Source organism: Narcine bancroftii, chromosome 4 (genome assembly GCF_036971445.1).
Source record: "Narcine bancroftii isolate sNarBan1 chromosome 4, sNarBan1.hap1, whole genome shotgun sequence".
Lineage (NCBI taxonomy): Eukaryota > Metazoa > Chordata > Chondrichthyes > Torpediniformes > Narcinidae > Narcine > Narcine bancroftii.
The window spans coordinates 203479508-203499947 of record NC_091472.1 but is presented as its reverse complement, the minus strand read 5'-3'; the positions used below and the strand labels follow the sequence as shown (position 1 = coordinate 203499947).

The window sequence follows — 20440 nt, the reverse complement described above, 5'->3', positions numbered from 1 at the left end:
ACTGTTACTAATCTTCACTAAGTTTAAACATGACATGATGTCATGTAGCCACTGAGCATGATGAGACACTTCCTTTACCAAAACCCAAATTATTTATCCCAAATGTTACCAGCAGGTTTGAATCCCTTTTGACTTCTATGTTTTCCATCTCTTTGAATACAGGAGTCTGGTGCTGCCTCCTTTTCTCTCAGCTCAGACAATATGCTATCACGTGACCAGGTTTTTTTTACAACAGTGGCAAAGGGGACACAAAGGTTTTTCCTTTTCTTGCTTCCCTTCATCTTCCTGATTTATTTTATGACTTACTTAGATAGTCCATATTATCCCTTTGGAAAGTTCTAATTGGTACAAATTTAGCCTTGTGGGTTAAGGCCTACTTGCACTAATCTAGCAGATTCCTGCCAGGTTTCCACTCCCATTACATCTAAACATGCTTTTATATCACTGGAACACACTTTTTAATTTCATCAACTAACACTCGCTCTCTCAGTCTATTATGCTCATCATTTATATTTGCTGATATGCACAAAGCTTTGTCATTATGCAAAATCCATATCAGACTGGTTCACTGATTTTCTTAAATTCCTAAATTTTTGACAATAAGCTTCTGGAAGCTATTCATAAACCTTAAGCACAGTTTGCTTTAGAGTGTCATAATCAGAAGCTTGTCCGATTTTAAAGGCACAGTAAGCCTGTTAAGCTTTCCCTTTCATCATGCATTGTAACATGAGGGTCCAATGGTCCTTTGGCCACTTTAAACTCTCAGCAACTTTCCTCATCAAATGGAGGGGCTAACCTGACCTCTCATTAGGACCAGAAGGTATAACTCCTCCTCTCTCTCAAACTCTCTTTGCTTCTCTGCCTCACACTCACTGGAAGTGACAAATCAGTCCAAATGGCGAACAGGAAGGAAATGATCTTCAGATCCTGGCTAAGCAACTCTGCTGTGCTGCAATCTTCTTTGGCTTGGCTTCGCGGACGAAGATTTATGGAGGGGGTAAAAAGTCCATGTCAGCTGCAGGCTCGTTTGTGGCTGACCAGTCCGATGCGGGACAGGCAGACACGGTTGCAGCGGCTGCAGGGGAAAATTGGTTGGTTGGGGTTGGGTGTTGGGTTTTTCCTCCTTTGCCTTTTGTCAGTGAGGTGGGCTCTGCGGTCTTCTTCAAAGGAGGTTGCTGCCCGCCAAATTGTGAGGCGCCAAGATGCACGGTTTGAGGCGATATCAGCCCACTGGCGGTGGTCAATGTGGCAGGCACCAAGAGATTTCTTTAGGCAGTCCTTGTACCTTTTCTTTGGTGCACCTCTGTCACGGTGGCCAGTGGAGAGCTCGCCATATAACACGATCTTGGGAAGGCGATGGTCCTCCATTCTGGAGACGTGACCCACCCAGCGCAGCTGGATCTTCAGCAGGGTGGACTCGATGATGTCGACCTCTGCCATCTCAAGTACTTTGACGTTAAGGATGAAAGCGCTCCAATAGATGTTGAGGATGGAGCGGAGACAACGCTGGTGGAAGCGTTCTAGGAACCGTAGGTGATGCCAGTAGAGGACCCATGATTCGGAGCCGAACAGGAGTGTGGGTATGACAACGGCTCTGTATATGCTTATCTTTGTGAGGTTTTTCAGTTGGTTGTTTTTCCAGACTCTTTTGTGTAGTCTTCCAAAGGCGCTATTTGCCTTGGCGAGTCTGTTGTCTATCTCGTTGTCGATCCTTGCATCTGATGAAATGGTGCAGCCGAGATAGGTAAACTGGTTGACCGTTTTGAGTTTTGTGTGCCCGATGGAGATGTGGGGGGGCTGGTAATCATGGTGGGGAGCTGGCTGATGGAGGACCTCAGTTTTCTTCAGGCTGACTTCCAGGCCAAACATTTTGGCAGTTTCCGCAAAGCTGTAGTACTGTCAGGTAAATGCTTCAGTCATTGGATGCAGCCCGGTGACGCACGCACGCACGCACTGACGTCACTGGAACCACCGGGTCGGCCATTTTCAATTTCAAGCCGCCAGTGCACGCATCCTCGGTAAGTTTAACTGAGCTCCCTGACAACCTCTGAGGTAGGTCAGGGACCCAGTTGGATTTGGACCACACTGACCGGGTCGGACACGTGAGTGGGGTGTTAACCGGGCAATTAATTCCATTTTACACGGCAGCTTGAATGTCTGGCCATTTCTGACCATGGATGGACCCTCCAGTTTCTCGTGGTTTGCCTTTCCTTTATTTGCCTTTTTAATGCTAAGAAGAAGGGGCTTTTGCGGTTGGGTTGGGAGAAGCCGCGTGGACTCCTGTTACATGGGATTGCCGAGCTCCATTTCACAAAGGTCGTGGACAGAAAGGAGGCGAAAGCCGTTTTGCTAATTTCCTTGACGGGATATTTAATTTTTTTTAAAGTAAGCATATATTTCTACAATATCATGTGTGATTTCCATTATAGTCCTGAAAATACCGAGATATCCTTGATTTTCTGGCAACCGATGGCTATCATCATCCTGCCTCCTCCCAGCCCCAACACTGGAGACTTAGTTCTGTGAGAATAATCGGGCACTACTATTAAAATCTCCCAAAGAAGTTCATTTCCTTGCGATCTAGAATGATGCCGAGCAACGAACTGTTAAAAATGCGCGTCACGGAGCCAGGTTGAGAGGTGGCGATTTCCTCCTTCTACGATCTCTGGAGCTTGGGACCACTTTGTGCGCTGAAGTTGGATGCTCCCAGCTCATGGAGGTTTTCTGAGCTGTTCCTCTTGAGTGTGCGGCGCCCCGTGGGTTTTAATTCTTCTGCTGTTTCAATAAATGAATCGGTTCCTGTGCTTGTTCAGGAAGGAGCTGATTCTTTTTTTTAAAAGACATCCAGCAAGAAACTGCAACTTCTTTTCAACGTGTCGGAGCTTGTTAGGACGAAGCCCTGGAGCGAAGACTAAGGTTGTGCTCAGACCCGGTCTGCGTTGGCGCTTCCCCTCCCGCGCCGGTTTAAGTGGGCGCCGCACGGTGGAGAGCAGGACCCGATGGAGAACAGGCTGTCGCGAAGTGATTAACATCGCCAGCTCCCTTCCTGACATCCACCTGGTGCCCAGAGGATCCGCGCTGTGCGACGTGCCAGCTCGGCGAGTCTTACTGCAGTTTCAGGGCGATGTCTGATCGCAACTGGGATCAGTCCCAAGGGGAAAACGAGCATCAAAAGAATACTTGAACTTCCTGGAGCAGAACAGAACGAAGGGAAGTCGGTTTGCAATTCAGATGGGTTGATTGGCTTTGTCCGTCAGATGCAAGGGACATAATCGACACGGGGTTGCCTTAGTTGGATGAACCGTGTGTGAATTAAACTGGAGGTTTCGATCAACGATGGCATTCTATCACTAGGACGGCGTTCAAGGTGAACAGACCAATAACGCCGCCCAAGTGCCATTTTTAATTAATACGAATCTATTATCTCGATTTTAATCAAGTACAATAAACCAATGGTGATAAAAATTTCTCAGCAGTCTCAACAAATTTCCGTCATCAAATACAACTTGAGTTCACGCTATATTTTTTAAGCAGGGCTGCGCGAGTTTCACTTTTTTCCCATGCAGCCGTCTTTTGTTCATGCACGTCTGTTAATACCCACTTCTCTCTTCGAACCACTTCCCCGCAGTGGTTAAAAGGCACAGTAACGGTGGTTTACCTTCCAGTCTGAGGCTGAGTCTGGTAACTGCTCGCACTCAACACCGTTCCTTAGCGCTCGGTCGTTCACTCAACGTTCACAGCGCCCGGATTAAACTCACTCGCCAAACACACCAGCCCTTTTTCGCGGACTTCGTCTGCTGAAGACGGCAGGGGGGTCCGAGGTTCTGGTTGAAAAGAAGTCGCGGGTAAGAGTTGACCTTAATACTTCCAATGCAGCAAAACCCGCTTCAAAGTAGTAAAGCTGTTCTGGGAGTCCAGCTGCTGTGTGCATTGAGGGTGTTGGGACAAATCCGAAATTATACAGGAGTTTTCTTCATTTTTATAGTTTAAGAACTGGAGAGACCAACATTATTTATGTATACATGAATACAAGGACGTGACTCATCTTGGTTTCTCTGCCTTACGCAGAGATTTGGCCATCACCTTTGCCCCAATAATCGCCCCTGGACCCCAGGAGGGCCACCCAGGTGTTGCAGTTTTTCTCATGCAGCCGTCTTTTGTTCATGCACGTCTGTTAACAACCACTTCTCTCTTCGAACCACTTCCCTGCAGTCATGGATCATTTAAGTTATTAACCCACTTGCGTGCCTTTAGGCTATGGGAGGAGAGCCTCGCCGTGACTGGCAGGAAAAACATGCAAACCCCAACTAGCCGGGATTCAACGCGGACTCGGGTCCTTGGATCAGAAGAGTCTGCAGCGCTACATCGCGTTACACCGGCAACCCGAGTAGAAAATTGCATCTCTTTTTATTAAAAAAATCATAGGTGTTTTGAGAATGAAAAACACGGGGCTGCTTTCCAAACTTCACTCAACTTAATCCTATAATTACTGTCCGAAAATTAGATTTTAAAATTATTTGGCTCATACATTTGACATAAGTGGATTTATGCTCATTATTCTACACCCTATACAATCTAAATGGGAAGAAAACAAAGCTAATAGTTCTGCAAAGCAATTAGAATTTTTAAAAGAGCATGGCAGCAGCAAGAAGCTGATTAGAGCAAGAGATCAGGTGACCTGAGGAGCAGTGCAGCCAGGATCAGCTAAATATGAAATGCATGCTCATTCATAATTAAGAATAACTTTGCAATATTATGTTTTCCCCACCTAAACAAAAAAAGGCACTAGCAGTATCAAGGAACTCTTTTCGGGACTACTCCCATCCATATTGATTGGGAGGTTTTGATACATAACCAGAGCTCATTAGTTCTCGTGGAGCTGTTTCATCCTCCACACTGTGCCACGTCACATATTCCTCCTCCTCCTCAAGTATTGGCTTCACCAGATTTCTTTTATCTTGTTCCACAATCGGAGATGTGGGGATTACCCGAGTTCCTGCACAAGGTGCCAAGTCACGAACAGACACAGTGGACTCCCCTTCATCTGGGTACCTGATGTTTGCATATGTTGGATTACTGGGAGTTCAACTTGATCTGCAAGTGGGCTGCTGTTACTCCTCACCAATCTTCTTAGTAGTATAGGTCCAGGGTTCATTAGCCAGGAGGGCAGTGAATTCCCATGGGGTGAGCGGCAGTTAGAATGCAAAAAAAAAACATTCATGGGGTGTAGTATTTGTTGCTGTACACAACAGCAATATTTGGGAGTGTAGTACCTTGCGAAGCACCAGTTCCCAATGATTCTTGAGCAAGTTACGTGATATAAAGGCCAAACTGACTGCCTTTCATATGATGCTGTTGAACCTCTACCTGTCCATTCCTGATTAGGTGGTATGGGGTAGTATGACTTGTGGCAAACCCCTTCTGGGAGAGATAATCTTTAAGATCCTTGGACATGAAGGTTGTGCCTCAATCAGAGTATGTAATTTGGCATTCCACATATGCCAAATAGCAGATCCAGGCATCTGATCACTGTTGTAGTGAATATTGGGACATGGAAAGGCAAAGGGGAAACATGTACTCATCAACTACTGCAAGTGGATATGGGTAACATGAAGCTGTAGGGCAAGGGTCCCTTGAAATCAATAGCTTTTGTGGCTTTGATAAGAATCCCTCCTGGTGAGTGGTAGAACTGAGGCTTTCGTTTAGCACAGACCCTGCATGAAGCACAAGTCTTCTTGACATCTTCTGTAGAAATGTGGAGATTCTTTGCTCTAACAAAATGCAGCAGTCGAGTTATTCCTGGATGACAAAGTCCATTGGAAATGTCAGCGAGTGTGGGGGTAGTAAAGGCTGAACAAGTGTACGCCCAACTAAAAGCATCAAGGACCACATTCTCTTTCTTAGGACAGTACTTGATTGTGTAACTAAATGCTGCAAGTTCCAATCTCCATTCTTGAATCTTTTCATTCTTTATTGTTGAATGCTTTTTACTGTCAAACATAAAGGCCACTGACCTCTGATCAGTAACCAAGCTGAAGTGGTGTCATGTCAGGCAGTGGTTCCATTTGTGCACTGCCTCAATGTTATCACTTCTTTCTCTACAATGTGGTAGAGCAGTTCACTTCCTTGTAGTGTCTTTGCAAGGAATGCAACAGGCTGTCCTCACAGTACTGATCAGCACTGTTCACAGTTAGCTCAGACAAGGGTCCTCCGCCTTCACATTCACACAGTGTGGAGGATGTTGAAACAGCTCCATGAGAACTAATGAGCTCTGGTTATGTATCAAAACCTCCCAATCAATATGGATGGGAGTAGTCCTGAAAAGAGTTCCTTGATACTGCTAGTGCCTTTTTTTGTTTAGGTGGGGAAAACATAATATTGCAAAGTTATTCTTAGCCACATCAGATGCGTCACACTCTACCTCAAAGGGTAAGTTTTCATCCACTGACTGCAGGGTGGCTTCCTCCAACTCTCTCTCTCTCTCTCTCTCTCTCTCTCTCTAGTAAGTTAAAGGCATTCAGGGCCTTTTCCTCCATTGGAAACTTCTCTGTATTTACCATCAGTTGAATCTTGTTAGAAAACCCATGAATCCATTTGGTATAATAAACAAACATCCCGAATACCCTTTTTAATGATCACAAATGTTCTAGTGGAGGAAGCTCTTGTAGTGGGCAAAGTCTTTCAGCATCTGGCCAAAAGATACCTTTCCCCACCCAGTATCCAAAGACATTAATGGAAATCACAGACTCCATGGTCATTAAGTGTTAGGTGATTTTGGCTGGATGGTCTTTATGAATTTCTTTACATTTTGATCAAGTCCACCAATAATTATATTATCGAGGTAAGGGAAGGCACCTTGCAGTTTTTCTTCTCTAACTAACTTATCCATAGCCCACTGGAAGGCAGCTACCCTATTTGTGAATACAAATGGAATCCTACAAAATTGGTATAAACGTCCATTGACTTCAAAAGCTGTATACTTCTTATCTGACTCCTTCAGTGACACTTGATGGTAGACATTTTTCAGGTCAAAGGAAGAGAACACACTATATTTGGCAAGTTCATTCACCATTCTGTCAATTCTTGGCAAAGAGTAAGCATCCAGTTCCATGTGTTGATTGATTGTGAATAATCCACACACATTCGCTTCTTGTGTCGGTGGGCAAGATCCTTCACCACTACCCCTTGGGCTCGCCATGGTGATATGCACATCTCAATTATGCCTTCTGAAAGTAATTGGTGAATTCCCTCTGCAATGAAGTCCTGATCATCTTTGTTAAAGCATCTCGATTTGGCAGCAATTGGGTTTACAGCTTGGTGATAGGTTTGAGAAAAGGGATGGCTCTTCTATTTTTGCTGCTGTCAGTGCTCAGTACTGATCAGCACCATTCACAGTTAGCTCAGACAAGGGTCCTCCGCCTTCACATTCACACTCAGATGCTGACAATGGAAATCCTGGCTAAGTATTAAGTCAGAACCTAGGTCCTTCAATACACCAAGTCATGTGGCAGTGTATGACTGGCTATTAAGACTAACAGTTAGGTCAACCACTACATATCCTTGGGAAGTAGTGGTTAAAGTTTTCTGAGTCAGTCTTTACTGGATGGGTGAACCTCTAGTTTTAGTTTCTGTATGACTTCCTCGCTAATGTAACTATTAGTGCTGCATGAATCCAACAGAGCATTAACCTTTTCCCACTTAGTCACAAAGGTTGTGGCTTGAGCGAGTCCTTGTGGCACATTACATGAGAATTGACCACTGTGGCCACTGAGCTTGGTGAAGCCTTGGATTTGCACACCCAGGGATAGTGCTCCTTCTTGGCACATTTATTACAAGTAGCCTCACATGCTGGACAGTGATCCCATGAATGGTAAGAGAAACCACAGAAGAAACATCTCCGTTTTGTCATCTCATCAACCTTATCGACATGCTGGTGCACACTTTCTACAACTAACCACTCTGCCATTTTAGAACTAGAACTGAGAAATACTCATTTTAACCTACCTCAAGAAGAAGACAGGCACTGGTGAAACACATCAGCCTGAATAATTACGTTGGAGATGGTGGGGGACTCCTTTTCCATATTGTCTTGTTTCCTTGCATTGTTGACTCTTCTCATGCTTCCTTCCACAATGGATTTCACTTCATGAAACAAAAATACCACGAGGACACAATAATTTGACATTATTGGCGTGGTAACTAATGCATCATAAAAAATAAAGAATCCCCTTCAGCACATGGCGATTGTTGGTTGGCATGGGTTCTGATGAAACATAGGAAAGATTGGACACATTATTCAGGAACACTGAAGTTCAAGAAGTGCGGGGCCAAATAAAGAAGGGAATATGCACAGATGTGTAAAGGTAAGATGCAGAGAATCATTTTCTCTGGGATTTCCAAGTTTGGGCTGCAACTTCAATGTTTGACGGTCGCCCGATTTGTTCCTGGCCCATGATTCCTTGGAGAGTACATGGAAGCTGAAAGTTGCCTCGGGTACTTCAAATGACTGAAATAATGAGAGAGAATCTTTTCAAAATAAAGAGGTTAAATGGTTCAAATCAAAATTTAGACCAACCATTGGACCAAATTACATTCAAGAAATCAGCTATTTGTTGCAGAGTGAAATACCATTCGTATATATTACTGAAATTCTGACATCAAAACTGAAAATGCAAAGAGTGCCCAACCATTTAGGTGGCTTCTGTAGAGAGAAAAATGAATTTAACAGAGTAGGCCTGCCCTGGTGTCGAGAACCTGAAATGACCACCCTGCTTTGCTCTTCACAGATTGTGTGAAAGCAATCAGACAAAAATGGGAAACTGCTTAAATAGGAAGGGGAAAATTGTGATAGGATGAGGCAGGAACTGGTGAGAGTAAATTGGTAACAAACCAACGTTTGTGGAGAACGTAATGTGGAGGAAATTTAGAGGCCACTTGTGTAGGGTTCAGGATAGGTTTGTCCCAGTGGGACAAGGAAAAGGGAACCATGGCTGATGAAACAGGTCAGACAACTAGTCAAGAGGAAGGAGGAAGCATATGTTAGATATAGGAAGCAGAAACAGGAAGGGCTCAAGAGAAATATAGCCAGAAAGGAGCTTTAAAAAAAAAGGATTTAGGAGAGATCAAAGGGGGCATGAGAAGGCTTTGGCATGTAGGATTATGGAGAACCCCAAGATGTTCTATGCGTATGTGAGAACAGAAGGATTACAAGAATGAAGATGGGATCTATGAGCATTTGTAGAAACTCAGTCTACTCAAGGATCATCAGTGTGGCTTTGTGAAGGGAAGGTCATGCCTCCTGAGCCTAATTGAGTTTGTGATGAGGTAACAAAAGAAATTGATAAGGATAGGATGATAGATGTAATCTGCATGAATTTTAGCAAGGCATTTGACAAGTTCCCCCATAAGAGATTCATCCAGAAAGTAATGAGGCATGGGATCAGTGGAACCTTGGCTGTATGGTTAAAAAAAATTGGCTTGCAGGAACAAAGCAAAGAGTAAAAGTGGAAGTATCTGCCTGGAGGTCAGTGACTAGTGGAGGGGCCGCAGGGACACATGTTCTTTGCAATTTTTATAAATGACCTGGATGAAAAGGTGGAAGGATGGGTCAGTAACTTTGCGAATGATATGAAGGTTGGAGGAGTTGTGGATGGAGCTGAAGGTTGTTGAAGGTTACAAGAGGATAGAGACAGGATGAAAATTTGGCTGAAAAGTGGCATGTGGAGTTCAATCCTGATAAGTGCGAGATGATGCATTTGGGAAGGAAAAACCATAAGACTGAATACAGGATTAAATGTCAGTTTCTTAAGAGGGTGGATAAACAGAGGGACCTTGCAGTTCAAATCCATTCATCCCTCAAGGTCGCCACACAGATTGATAGGATAGTTAAGAAGAAAGGCAGATGGGATGCTGGGCTTCATTAATAGGGGGATTGAGTTCAGGAGTAGAGAGATAATGTTGCAACTCTACAAATCTCTACAAAGCTGCTAATAGCCTGAATACACCTCAGAAGCTAAGCAGGCTCAGTATTTGGAAGGGGAGACTACCTGGGAACACCAGGTTCTGTAGGTTTTTGTGAGGGGCGCTGAACGAAGTGGTGGCTCTCAGTCTGCCTCACAGTAGACAAAATGTTAAAGAATTTCATGTATGTTACATTCTAAATATAGTATTATGTTCCAATAATGGAACCTTTACCTTAAAGATCACTGTCTTGGGTAAACTTGTACCTCTCACTTTGTTCGTTTTAGATTGGTCAGTGTTTGAGCTACCGAAAGAAAATAGACACACACACCGAGAGTAGTTCAGATTATACAAAAGTTTATTACAAATTCAAATGCTGATTTCACACTACAATATGCAAGCCCTTCCCAACTATACTTATCAACACTTGGACTGGTCCCAACTGCCGAAGCGAGGCAATGACTGCACACTTGTAGTAGGTTGTCAGGGCGCCGGTAGCAGCTTCTCCACCTCCCCTGACTGGGACATTGGCTGGACTCTAGAAGTTCTTCTTGCTGAGAGATGTCACCTCTCAGAGTCTCAAACTTCAGCAGCGGGACCATGGCTTATATTACCCAAAAAGTGCTTACCCAAGCACCTATTCCCAGCACAGCAAGAAAGATAAGTGAGCAAGCTAGCATGTTAGACTACTAACAAATAATATAATTTTCAGCTTATCACTTTGAATACAATGGTTTATTTTGCATCAAGGCTAGGTTTCTGACAGTCTGTGACCAAAACAAGCAGGAAGATTAAATGTTCTTGGTACACAGGTGTCCTTTCTTCAGATAACAGCATCTCTGGCACCTCGGTGGAATTTAGCTTATGTCTGCTGATTCTAAAAACAAGCAGGTTCTTAGCCTTGCAGAACCCAGAGCTGCAAATTAAAAAAGCAGGTTAGAATATAGGAACATAGGAAGTAGGAACAGGAGTAGGCCAAAAATGGCCCATCAAGCCTGCTCTGCCATTCAATACGATCATGGCTGATCTAATTTATGAATCTTCCATTACATTCCACCCCTTGATCACAGGCTGTCAGACACGAGACTTGACAAGCATAAGAGTACAAAAAGAGCGTAAAAGAGAAATCAAAACTACAATAATCACAAAAACAAGCAATAAAGGGAGCAACCAACGGAGAATAGTGTGGCCCAACCCCCCAAATGTACCAGTTAACCATGAAAAAGGATTCCAACCAAGGCTCAAACTATCCTTGTTGGCCACAATACCCAGACGCTGGAGCTCACGAACAGAATTCGAAACATGCTGAATAATAACAGAAATATTAGTGGTTACATTAGGAATATACTAGCAACAGTCAGAACCGACAATGGTACACGTGCCACCTTGTTTTGCTAACAGAAAATCCAAGGCCATATGATTCTGAATGTTGCTCAAATGCTTTGGGATTTTGTGTTCAGTTGTGGTCAACTCATTATAGGAAGGATGTGGAAGCTGTGGAGAAGGTGGAGAGGAGATTTACCAGGACGCTGCCTGGATTAGAAAACAATTCTTATGAGGCAAGGCTAGCAGAGCTGGGACTTTTCTCTTCAGAGTGTAGAAGGATGGGAGGAGACTTGACAGAGGGCTACAAGATTATGAGAGGCATAAATAGGGTGGACAGCCAACGCCTGTTTCCCAGGCCAGGATCAGCAAACACCAGAGGACATGTGTAAAACGTTAAGGGAGAGAAGTTTAGAGGAGACGTCAGGGGTAAGATTAAAAAAATAAATATACACAAGAGTTGTTTGTGGGTGCCTAGCATGCATTGTCGGGGATGGTGGTGGAGGCTGAAACATTAGGGTCATTTAAGTGACTCTCAGACAGGCACACGGATGAAAGAAAAATAGAGGTTACGGGGGAGGGAGGTTTTAGTGTTTTTTTTAAATGGAATATGGGTTGGTCCAACATCGAAAGCAGAAATGCCTGTACTGTGCTGTCATTGTCCATATTCTATGTTTACACGTGCAGCTCTGTCATAAGCCATTTACACCTTTTTTTAAAAAAACTCACAACCCTCAGTACATTTTCAAACGGTGGAAAGAAACAGGAGCTGTAGGGGATACCCACGCAGTCATGGTTAGAACGTACAAACTCCTTACAGACAGAGCGGGATTGCAACCCCAGTCCCAATCGCTAGCGCTGTAACAACGTTGTGCTAACTGCTAGGCTAATTGTGCCACCCACTACGCCAACCTTTCCTTCATCAGTTTACAAGTGTTATAGATTTTAAAACAAATTTAGATCTGCAGTCCTGTAACAGGCCATTTCGGCCCACAAATCCGTGCACGGATTTACACCCCATTAATTTACAACCCCCCCCCCCCCAGTACATTTTGAACAGTGGGCGGAAACTGGAGCCCCCGGGGAAACCCCATGCAGACGGTACCGACAGGTGGGATTCAGAATCTGGTCTGGCTCTATAAAGGCATTGCTACAACTACTACGCCAACCGTGTCGCCCCAAAACAGATCCCACCTATTTTTGTGATTTCCTGCCATATTTTAAGTCTACCTCAAGCACACAGAACCATGTCTCTGAAAATTCACTTCCTGCATTTGCACTTGGAGTTCTCTGCTGCTCAACGAACATGGTGAAAGGTTTAACCAGGAAAAGCTTATTAGGGCCTGAATACAAACGAAAAATCAACGGCAAAACATTTTGGGTCGGTTCAACTAACGTCATGTGCCAGCGTCAAGATGACGGTAAATTCAATCAAAGTTAAACCAATGTTTCTCCAACTTCCAACACGATGCAGCAAATCTGAAATTATCTTTCTGTTCATCTTGAAGTTGTCGATCATAATCCCCACTGTTTCCAGGAAGGAAACTTTTCGGAGAAACAAATTGCCCACTGTAATTCAATTAATTATTTTCACACGTCATCTCAGAAAGAATATATTTTACTTACTGCCAACACTCAACCTTGTTCCTTTTCCCAATATTATGGCGCAATGATAGTCTGCGGCGCCCACCGATTGTACGTTTAATATTGTGAAAGATCCCTTGTTGCCCGATCCGGAGCCGGGGAACCTTCCTGAAACTCCCAGACCTCGTCTCACGCTGCTCTTGCTGGACCAAAAACAGACGAGAACCGGGAAGCATGAAGATGATGACCAGTAAACGTTGTCATTCTCTAAACTGGCCCCAGGCCTAGTGCAGGATCGTTTTGTCCCAGCGCGATGGTCGTTGAACGCGACTGACTGACTGTAATTTCTGCGTTTAAATCTACAAAATAGGAGTCAGCTCGTTCAGTTCAATAATTTGCAATGAAAACATCAGCGAAACTTCCCACGGAAGAAATTAAGTGCCGATTAAAGTCACAAGTCACGCAAATAACCAACACACTGTCCACCCGAATGCAACAACCCATTTCAATTGACTGGTGTTAAAGCAAGGTCACATTTTCTGACTGAAGTGGCTTCTCAGCTTGTTTTCGACTCGCTTATGAATCGTGGGGCTGGATGTCACCTGATTAAGGCAAATCATGGTGCCGGTTGGCATCAATTACATGTTGCCAGTTGTTTGATGGGGTTTGGTTTTGAATTTCTGGCTACTTAAAAATGCACAAAACAGTGGCCGCTTTACTTTCGGACACATCTATTCCCTCTGTCATTCAATACGAGATAATTCAGGGACGGCAGGAACAAACGCATGACCTGAGATTGGGGCTTGTTGTGGCCTGGAGCACAGCGATCAACCCCGCGGGAGGCGCCGGTTGCCGCATAGATTCTACACCAGATATTGAATTGAAACCTGGTGTCTTAACACTAAATCTGAATTTTGAAGCATCGACCAGGCAGGCAGTTCTTGAGATATAAAGACGGGCCGAGCTCCTCCAGCGTTTCTGTGTGTTTACTACAATCACAGTGTCTCCAGCCTGCCGTGTTTCACTCAAAAAAGTCCTCAACCTACGAGCTTAGATTCCGAAATACGAAGACAAACATTTTCCATCTTTTTAATTAAATATTGGCACAACAGTTCAAACAGAAATTATATGAGTTGCTAATGTGCTGCGTTTACAATCTATCGGCCAGACTTAAATTGTGCACGGCACCCAGAGAGAGCAGATACACCAAGCAAAACGTTTTTGTCAGCTTCCCTAAGAAATGTAATCCCATTACAAACCGTTGTATCAACGAGAAGCACAAACTTCATGCTTTAAATATTTTATTGATGGGAAAATTGTTTGGATGATCTGGAGACCAGAACCTAAAATGTCGCTTTGATTGTGCAGAGTGATGAAATCGTTATTTCGGCTTGCCTGTTCCCCCCGGAAGAAAGGAATTTATCGTAAAGAATAATTTGCGGGAATATAAAACGAGAGATAAATATGGGCGGATGAGTACTGATTACAAACCCGAGTGTTCACGCATACGCGTGGCAACCAACATGCTGATGGGATGACGAATTGGCCCTTGTCAAAAAGTATCAGCTGAACCAGAGGTTAAAGTCCGCAGTTTCCCTCTTCTTTGTTAGGCTCCACTATACAAGGGACATTTCAGTCAGGAAAGGAAAAGGTGATTGGATAATACAAGGCAGGATGAAATTCGCCACAGAAGGAGAAAGACGGTGAGCTCAAGACTTTTCCTGAAGTACGAATGTAGCTGAGAGAGAAAGACGTGGAAGGCGCGGTGCACTGAGGCCACTGGCCTCGCATTAATATAATTTTTCATTAAATTTGAATGCGATGAACTTATTAGAACAGAGAACTTTGACTGCACTGTTAGTAGAGGCCGTCTGATTCGTGTATTTTGCCGAAGTGGAGGTTGTAGTTCTTTCCATAATAGATCATTCAAAGGTTCCCAATTCCATAATAGATCACTGAAAGATTCCCAGTTCCATAATAGATCGTTGGAAGGTTCCCAATTCCATAATAGATCACTGAAAGATTCCCAGTTCCATAATAGATCGTTGGAAGGTTCCCAATTCCATAATAGATCACTGAAAGATTCCCAGTTCCATAATAGATCGTTGGAAGGTTCCCAATTCCATAATAGATCACTCAAAGCTTCCCAGATCCATAATAGATCGCTGGAAGGTTCCGAATTCCACAAGATCACTCAAAGCTTCCCAATTCCATAATAGATCGCTGGAAGGTTCCCAATTCTCGGTTCCTGTTCAAACAAAGAGAGCGAAGCAAACACGGCAAATGTAGTTCAGATTGGTAAATTTGACATGAAGAAGCAGAAAATGGCGATGAAATAACACGAGATAAAGAGCGGCGCGGTGAGCGAGCGCAACTCCTTTACGGCGCCGGCGATCGGGACGGGAGTTCGAATCCCGCGCTGTCTGTAAGGAGTTGGTACGTTCTCCCCTTGTCTACATGGGCTTTCCCCGGGGGCTCCGGTTTCCTCCCACCGTTCGAAACATACCGAGGTTGAAATTCGATTAGGATAGGGGGCCGAAAGGGCCCGTGACCGTGCTGTATGTCTGTATGTATCAAACAACCTGAATTTGTTAAACACAAATGATACCGCGTTCCTCGACGCTCTCCATCATTTCGTGACGCAGCTCAATCAACTTTCCAGCTTGTGACTGAATACATTGCACTAAATGGCGCCTCAGGAAACGTGGCCTCTCCAGATCTCCGGCTGATGAAGGCCAATATGCCAAACGCTCTTTTGACCACCCGCACTCCCAGATCTCTCTGCTCCATCACTATCCCCAGATCGTCACCATTCACTCTGTGGGACCTATCCACGTTAGACCGGTTACCTCACTGTCCTCCAGCCTGATCAATAACTGGTGAGTGGGCTTTACTAGTTTCCCTGAGCAGTGTTTGTAATTACAATTCCCACAACCATCACCCTGGCCACTGAAGTCCCCTTCTTGCCCATTCTATTGATAACAGTGAGATAGGGCCGATAGCATCATGTAAAATGTTCAGGTGAATAAAATTACTAAAATGATTGATAGAATCAGAAAGAAAGGACAATTCACCCAGCTTTTGGCAAGATTATAGAGTTGGATAGAGCCCAGAGAGGTTTATAATGTTGTTGCCAGGATTATACCTAGTTGAGTTATTGAAAAAAGACTGGAAAAGCAAGATATGATTTACCTAAATCAAAGGATTTTGAGAGAGGATCTTTCTGACAATGTACAAAGTCATAAGGGTTGTTGATAAGGTGAATAGTGACCCTCTGTTCCCTGCAATGGGAGAATCTAAGACGATAAGGTGAGGAGAATAGGATGTTAGGGGATTTGAGTGGGTCAAATACGAGCATAAGACCAACTAAAGAGGCCAGGACAAGCTCATCCTGGGTGCCTGTTTCCATGCTTGAGGGCTCTATGGCTTGACAACTATAACTGTTCTATTTTGTGGGGGTTTTTTTTAGGTTTCATATGAGCAATTATATCTGCATTAAATGCTTTCACTTCCACAAAACAAGTTGATGGACCTTGGGATGAAAATAGTTCAATTTTTACATTTAGACATACAGCACGGTAACAGGCTATTTCAGCCCCATGAGTCCATGCTGCCCAATTTACACCCCATTACCCTACACCACCCCCCATCTCTTTCCTCCCACCCATGGGAGGAAACTGGGGCCCTGGGGAAAAACATGATAGAGGAATTAGGGGATATGGGAAGGCAGGTAGGTGAAGTTAGGTCATAAATTAGATCAGCCATGATCTTATTGAATGGCGGAGCAGGCTCAATGGGCCATTTTTGGCCTACTTCTGTTCCTACTTCCTATGTCTTATGTACAAACTCCTGAAAGACAGTGTAGGATTCAAATCCCGGTCCCAATCGCTGGCGCTGTAAAGACACTGCACTGATCGTGAGGCCGACCCTGTCACCCTAATGTATCATGAAGTGTGAGATTTCATAGAACACCTGATCCCTCCAGAAGATTAATACTTGGAAAGACATCTTGTCATTACCAATGTGTTGACGGAGCAGAGAGATAAGTACTGGACTTTAATGAAACTCCATTTGTACAAGCACTGGCACCTTCGAAGCTGCGTTTGTCTGCTAGGGTGTCGCACCACTTGCACTGTTGCGGATGCCCATAGCACTGTTAATGGCCAATACCAATTACTGCTGATCTGAGCACTACATTATCTAAATATTCGCTTCTGTCAATGAGGTCTCAAAGTAGGCTTAGAAGGCTACTTCAGGAAAAATCTATATTTTATAACTGAAAAAGCCCTCATCAGTAGGAGCAACAAAGCATTGTGACAGTGTATATAGAGTTTGGGAGAGAAATTGGGAAAGATTTGTTAGAGCAGGTCACACACAAACACTTTAAAACAGAATTTTTGCCCAGTGCTCACAGACTCATGATGGACTGTTATTTGCAAGAGGCAACAATGTAGCAACATACAGCAGCAGCTTTGTCTGGAAAACAGGTGGCTGTCTGGAAGAGCATGTGATCTCTGCAGGCAGAGGGAGAGGCAGAGCTTTGCTCTCAGGGAGGGAGTGAGGGAGAGGAAAGACACAGACCTCAGTTCCAGAGGGACTGAGGGAAGCTTTGGAAGATGGCCTGGTCAAAGGAGAGGACTGGTTGTCTGGTGTTTCCCTTGAAAAAGGAGAAACAGAAAGAACTCTGTGGTGACCCGAAAGAAAGAGGTTATCATCTGGAGAACCCTGAAGGGGGGCAGGTTTCGTCAGCAAGACTGGAGAGACTGTGCAGGAATGAGAAAACTCTCTGAAAACCAACAAGAACCCTTCTGAGTGGTAACCTGTTAAGCACCAAAGACTGGTGAACTTTATTAATGCTAACTTCTGTGCACAGTACAAGAATTGCCTGCAACCAGTGAGATTGAACTGTGAACCAAAGAACTTTTCTAAACTTAAATACACATTACACACTTGTGCACTTTGAATTAGAGGGGGGTTAAGTAAGTCAATAGAGATAAGACAAAGAGATAGACAACAGACTTGCCAAGGCAAATAGCGCCTTTGGAAGTCTACACAAAAGAGTCTGGAAAAACAACCAACTGAAAAACCTCACAAAGATAAGCGTATACAGAGCCGTTGTCATACCCACACTCCTGTTCGGCTCCGAATCATGGGTCCTCTACCGGCACCACCTACGGCTCCTAGAACGCTTCCACCAGCGTTGTCTCCGCTCCATCCTCAACATCCATTGGAGCGCTTTCATCCCTAACGTCGAAGTACTCGAGATGGCAGAGGTCGACAGCATCGAGTCCACGCTGCTGAAGACCCAACTGCGCTGGGTGGGTTACGTCTCCAGAATGGAGGACCATCGCCTTCCCAAGATCGTGTTATATGGTGAGCTCTCCAATGGCCATTGAGGCAGAGGTGCACCAAAGAAGAGGTACAAGGACTGCTGAAAGAAATCTCTTGGTGCCTGCCACATTGACCACCGCCAGTGGGCTGATATCGCCTCCAACCGTGCATCTTGGCGCCTCACAGTTCGGCGGGCAGCAACTTCCTTTGAAGAAGACCGCAGAGCCCACCTCACTGACAAAAGACAAAGGAGGAAAAACCCAACACCCAACCCACCAATTTTCCCTTGCAACCGCTGCTACCATGCCTGCCCGTCCTGCATCGGACTTGTCAGTCACCAACAAGCCTGCAGCAGACGTGGACATACCCCTCCATAAATCTTCGTCCGCGAAGCCAAGCCAAAGAAAGAAAGAAGAAAGAGATAAGTTTCATGGGGAATGGGGCCCATAAACCTTGAACAGAGTCTTGGTGGTGTGGGGATAGATGAAAAAATGTTGAGAATAGCTGGACTAAAATACTTCAGAATCAGGATTTATTGTCATGAAGAAGTCACAAAATTCGGTATTTTATGGCAGCATCACAGTTTAAACGTTCATATTATAACCATCTTACAACATTACTATAAAACAATATAATTACTAGTGCACAAAATGTAAGGCCGTGTCTTTGGTTCATCGATCGTTCAGGAATCTGATGGCAGTGGGGAAGAAGCTGTCCTTGTGCCGCTGAGTGCTCGTCTTTAGGCTCCTGTACCTTTTCCCCAATGGTAGCTGAGTGAAGAGAGCACGGCCTGGGTGGTGGGGGTCCGAGGATAGAGGCTGCTTAATTAAGACACCGCTTCATGTAGATGTCCTCGATGGAGTGAAGTCTGGTGCCTGTGATGTCACAGGCTGAGTTAACTGCCCTCTGAAGTTTATTCTTGTCCTGAGAGTTGGCGCCTCCATACCAGGTAGTGATGCATCAGGTAGAATGCTCTCTATGGTACACCTGTAGAAATTTTCAAGAGCCTTCAGTAACATACAAATCTCTTCAATGTATAGCTGCTGACAAACCTTCTTTGTGATTGCATCAATATGGAGGCTCCAGGACAGATCCTCTGAGATGTTGACACCGAGGAATTTGAAGTTCTTGACCCTCTCCATTACTGAGCCCTTGATGAGGACTGGGTCATGTTCCCCTGACTTCCTTCTGAAGTCTACAATCTCCTTGGTTTTGCTAACGTTGAGTGCAAGGTTGTTGTCGTTACACCATTCAACAAGCTGATCTACCTCCCTTCTGTCCACTTCCTCATTGCTGTTTGTGATTCTGCCAACAGCTGAGGTGTCATCGATAAATGTAGATTGCAATGAAATTATGCCTGGGCACTCAGTCATGGGTGTATAATGAGTAGAGCAGTGGACTAAGCACGCATCCTTGGGGATGTGTGTTGATAGTCAGTGAGGAGGAGACATTGTTTCCAATTCGTACTGACTGTGGTCTTCCAGAATCCAGAGGTCCAGTGTTTGAAGCTTCTTGCCCAGCACTGAGGGAATAATGGTGTTGAAGGCTGAGCTGTAGTTGATGAAGACCAGCCGTATGTAGGTGTTGCTGTTTTCAAGGTGATCAAGAGCTGAGTTGAGAGCCAGCCATATTGCATCTGCTGTAGAGCGATTGTGATGATAGGGGAATTGCAGTTGGTCCGGACCTTTGCTTAGGTACGTGTTAATTCTGGCTATGACCAGCCTCTCAAAGCATTTCCTTACAGAAGAAGTTAGTGCTACTGGCTGATAGTTGTTGATACAGCTCCTATTACTCTTCTTGGGCACCGGAACAATTATCCCTTTTTGAAGCAGGGGGGGGGGGGAATGGGGGGAGGGTGTGGGGAGCCTCTGACTGCAGCAATGAGAGGTTGAAAATGTCCATGAACACTCCGGCTAGTTGGTTGCCACAGATTTTCAGTCCCCTATCTGGTACACCATCAAAGCTGACTGTTTGCGAGGGTTCACCCTCTTGAATGATGTTTTGACATTGCCTGCAACCAGTGAGATTGGACAGTAAACCAAATAACTTTTCTAAACTTATATACACATATATAAATGTGCGCTTAGAATTAGAGGGGGGTTAAGTAGTCAATAGAGATAAGTTAAACTTTAATTCTCTTTTCATGTTCAAAGATAATTAAAAGCAACTTTTGTTTAAGTAACCCTTTGTCATGGTGCATATCTATTGCTGCTGGGTTTTGGGGTCCTCTGGACTCGTAACA

General features: G+C 44.5%; 1 protein-coding gene across 1 annotated transcript in view; it reads left to right on the top strand.

Moving 5' to 3' along the window:
- The first annotated feature begins 1961 nt into the window (after positions 1 to 1961).
- LOC138760033 (transcription factor HES-5-like) overlaps positions 1962 to 20440 on the top strand; it is a 74473-nt gene continuing 55994 nt past the window's right edge. Inside the window, exon 1 of the mRNA XM_069930459.1 lies at positions 1962 to 2018. The gene's annotated coding sequence lies outside the window, so the exon portion shown is untranslated. The remainder of the gene's footprint in view (positions 2019 to 20440) is intronic.